The following is a 4,515-nucleotide window of genomic DNA, read 5'->3' as shown; positions in this document are numbered from 1 at the left end:
AGATAAATTAAAGAACTAGATTCGCCGAGACTTCTATGTTCTTGTGTTAGACAAATAATGAATTTGAATTTTTAAAAACAATGTGTGATTACAACTGTATTAATCAACTGTCAATCATCCAAAAACTAGAACACCCAAGAACGATATACCTTGAGTGTTCCTGATGAATGTAAATCAAGAAATTTTTAGTCTAATCTGTATTTTGTATGTTCACAAGAAATATTACAAATGCAGCTCTCCAACGAAGAAAATAAGGAACTTTTTCAATTAAAATTGTATTATTTAGGTATTATGAAAAACTTGTAATAACGGCTGAAATGAACCCTTTGTCGTTTTGGATTAAAGTAGAAGTGAGCGATGAATATTTCTAAGTTGTTTTCACTAAGAATAAAAAATGTCTTAATTTTTTTTGCACGTTTAAACTAAAATGATATAGATCTACAATAAAACAGTCTTTAAAAAACATAAAGGGGAATGAGGTACGGCAAAACCAAATACAAGACATAAAAAGGAATCAGTCAGTTTTGTACAATTGTATCGAATCGATTAAGAAGAAACTAACCAATACAGAAAACAAACAAAAAACTGAGGAATCATTCTACTAATATAACTTTATTAGAAACAAATTTTACGCCAACAATTATGGCATGCCTGAATAGAAAAGAGTTTTCAAACCTTGTTCACGTAATTGTATAAAATAGGGTAGAAACGTGGTATCAATGTTGAAGTTATATAAGACTTGTACAAAGATAGCTCTGCTAAACAATTTGTTCACCTTCTTTTTAGACGAATCATCTACTACAATCTCAAGCCAAAGCGTAATTGCAACAAAGACGATGGGGAAAGATTCTAGCGTCAGCTTTGATATAGGTACCTTACTCATCTGACTTTTTCAGTTAGTTATTTTCTTTAATATAACTGAACTTTTTTTGTATAATGTGTACAAAACAGAACGTGTGATGGATTAACGGCTGATTAAAATATTAATTATGATTAATTATTACTGTGGATTTATTTATTTTCGTGGGTATCAATTTTCGTGAATAGAGGAAAAAAGACGTTTCGTGGTATACGTACATTCGTGGATCGCTGATTACAAAAAAAAATAAATTCAGATACGTAATTCGTGGGTTTCTTTTTGATTTAGGAGAGCATATAATCTCCTTGGTTTGAACAGTAATAAAACAAACAAAAAAGAAGGAATTAATTGAAAAAGTTTTGAATTGTCAAAATCCTCGCTTGGTCATTCTAGGTTAAAGTGTTCATTGAAAACTTCTATTACAATAATGGACAGAGACAACTAATTATTTTTTTTGTTTTACAATTTATAAATTCTTTTCGGAATTTTATAAGGCATTCAAAACTCTATGATTGAAAGCTCATTTCCCTAATCACGATATAAGAAACAGTCATATAAGTAAAAGGTGTGAAAATAAATGTCCTTGTCGTAAACTATATTACCTACGGGCAATATTCCCGTACTTAATCCTATTGATTTTTAATCACCAGTAAACCAAACTATGACAGGGTAATTAACAACTTGCAGTTATTTTCCAGGAACATTTTTAATCAATTTTAAAAAGTAAATTATCACTGATATTCGATATATTTATTATTGATTTAATCAAAATACTTGTATCTTCTTTCAATAAAAACACGTGTTATGTTACAATGGTTATCGCTAGTCAACACTATACTAGAACTGCATAACATAACCGGAAATTAAACATCCGACTCCATACACATTTCTCGGGATTATTCTTCGTCGAATTCTTAAATTCGTGGTTTGCTGTGACCCACGAAACCCACGAAAATTTGTATATCACAAATAAAAATGAATCCACAGTAATTGCAACTCAATAAATAAGGACCTATGAACACATTTTTGTGTGCAGCTTATCTTATCATTTCAGAAATACAAAAATGTACCAATGTCTCAGAAATAAGTCCTTCAAAGTCTGGTTTAATCAACAAATTTTTTTTTACTTATTATTATATTTGGATCAGATATAAGTGATATGTATTGTCCACACATGTGACATTGTTGTTTTTTCTTGTTAGGTCCAGTAATTGGTGGTATTGCAGGTGGAATCGCATTTTTAGCTGTTTTGGTTGTGATAATTTTCTGCAAAATAAGGTAATATCATATCGCGTACTATACTTTGAGTACACAGATCTAATTTTCCTTAACATTTATTGTTATAAAAATAGATCTGAATTTGCTATTGGTTAACATTTTTTCGTTGTTGACCTTAAATTAATTATTACTTTACGACTTACTAAATCATACGATGATACACTATTGACCTGTATCTTTTTTTAAAGCCGCTGTAAACTGACGACCCTGCCTTGAAACCAGTATGCATTTATTTTTTTTTACATTCTTAAATTGACTAGATAAACCGACGTCGTTACGCATGACATTTATTACTGTTGTTTTCATTTTTAAACAATCAGATACGAAATGAAATGTGCAACAGCTCATTTTAATACTTTCCTGTTTAAATTATAACATTTCATTCATTCAATAGACCGTGCTTTGTAAGCGAACTGTTAGTTTATAACCTAGCATGTTAATGATTCGTGGGCGCTTTGATCTACACGACCTAAATACATTGTCAATATTTACTGTCGGGGCTCAACTTGTAATTGTTATAAATAGGGACATTAAAACAAACAAAATTATAGGGTTTTACAATGTGCATATGCACATTAAAAATATATTTCATGTTAATTGAGCTCACATCCAAACGTTACACATTAAACATTGTTAAAGTTGTTTAGGCAATAAACTCACAAAAAAACAAGGGACGAGTTGAGAACCTTTTTTCATTCGACAAGAAAGCATAGAGTTACTTTAAGTTTGAAAAAAAAAAGACATTTCTAGCTTGTTTAAAATGTGATTAGTATATCCGAAAATTATCTGACTGTAATACACAAGTTTGATATCTTACAAATGAATTAATTATCACTTCATGTGTGTGATAAAGTCACTATTACACTTGTTTTCTTATCAATTTACTAACGGTTTATTTAATGTAATTGATTCAACTTATCCATTTGACTTCATTTTCGGTTTTGAAGTCTTTTAGCTATAATTGTGAAAGTGTGTGCTACAGTTGATACCTGCGCCTGGTCCCGTTGCATTTGAATAATTGAGATCTGGGGAAATGACCGGGAAGACAGCAACATGACTATAACGATAAAAGATTACAAAAGACAAAAAATGAATAGTTGTTGCACTTGACACAGGGAAATTAAAATCAACTTGCTTTAAAGACCTTGTAACTTAGACTACTTGTTTCCCATAAGCATGGAGTGGGAATTAATTTTAATAAAAACTATGCCAATCTTTATATATTTCTTATTATATTTTGATTATTTGAACTAAACTGCATAATATGATCATTCGGTTTTGTTATAAAACTATACAATGATATCCTTCACTCAACGTACACTTCTAACTTTCATATGACACAGGAGTGCACCGACATTTGTATGTGGCGTTTTGTTGCTGAATCCATAGTTTTCAGTTTAATATTTTATAAACTTGTCGACATTCTTTTCTTTTCGGTCTTTTCTCTATTCATTTACAATATTGTCTGTTTGTGTTTGACTTAAACCTATGACTATCGCTTTGATATCTTCTACCTGTCTCAAATAGATCTAACATTTCATGTTATTTTTAGGTCATGTGGATTTTTTAAATCGGCTAATACGGATAAGCAAGAAGTCCAATTCTCCACCGAGTTCTACGAGCATTCACAAAATCCAGAAGTTAGAACAAGTGAGACGCCAATTTCTAACCAATCATATGGCTTAGCTCCAATCAATTCAAGCAACACGTATGCAGTCGTAAATAAATTAAAAAGAACGGACTCCAAACAACTGAGGACACTTATACTGAAACATCATACGGAGAATATGATCGATTAAATGCTGTATCAAAACGGAGAACAGATTCAAAGACAAATTTGACGAATATGACCAAACATACGACAGTTCCAACCATGGGGGAAGAAGACTGCAACTTGATAACGATGTTTATGATCATACAGACACATTATCAACAGACGGTTGTGACTACGGTTATTCGTCAACTCTCAAATCAGAAACTAGAAATGAAAATGATGTATACGATAAATCAGTCTAGCGGCAACAATGTATTATCTTGAGAAGGGTTATTGGTAATTCAGTACTGCTGAATATGAACACAATAAAATATTTGATGACATTGATTTAGTTGTAACCCTGATTTCAAGAAGTGACTGATGTGGTAGAATTATATCTTATCCATGGTTAAATTCACACATTATTTTAACCAGGTAACAACCTTACGGTCATCTTATACATTTCATCGTCTTCATAACTATTTCAAAGCAATTCAGATTAAGAAATTTAATGGTAATTTTTTTTATTTTTTTACATTTGTGGAGCAAATATCTACACATAAGTTATTGTTAGATGAATCATATAAATCCAGATTGGTGTTTAAAACAACTTGTGAAGAGTTAA

The 4,515-nt window shown here is 30.7% G+C and overlaps 1 long non-coding RNA gene across 1 annotated transcript; it reads left to right on the top strand.

The window, feature by feature from the left end:
- Positions 1 to 415: 415 nt before the first annotated feature.
- LOC127723509 (uncharacterized) lies at positions 416 to 3,970 on the top strand. Its single transcript, XR_007992115.1, has 3 exons — positions 416 to 870; positions 2,062 to 2,137; positions 3,690 to 3,970. It is a non-coding gene; the product is annotated as an uncharacterized LOC127723509 (long non-coding RNA).
- The last annotated feature ends 545 nt before the right edge of the window (positions 3,971 to 4,515 follow it).

The sequence above is a fragment of the Mytilus californianus genome, unplaced genomic scaffold (genome assembly GCF_021869535.1).
Source record: "Mytilus californianus isolate M0D057914Y unplaced genomic scaffold, xbMytCali1.0.p SCAF_13, whole genome shotgun sequence".
Classification (NCBI taxonomy): Eukaryota; Metazoa; Mollusca; class Bivalvia; order Mytilida; family Mytilidae; genus Mytilus; species Mytilus californianus.
Note: the sequence above shows the minus strand (reverse complement) of the source record. Positions and strands in the feature narration are given on the sequence as shown.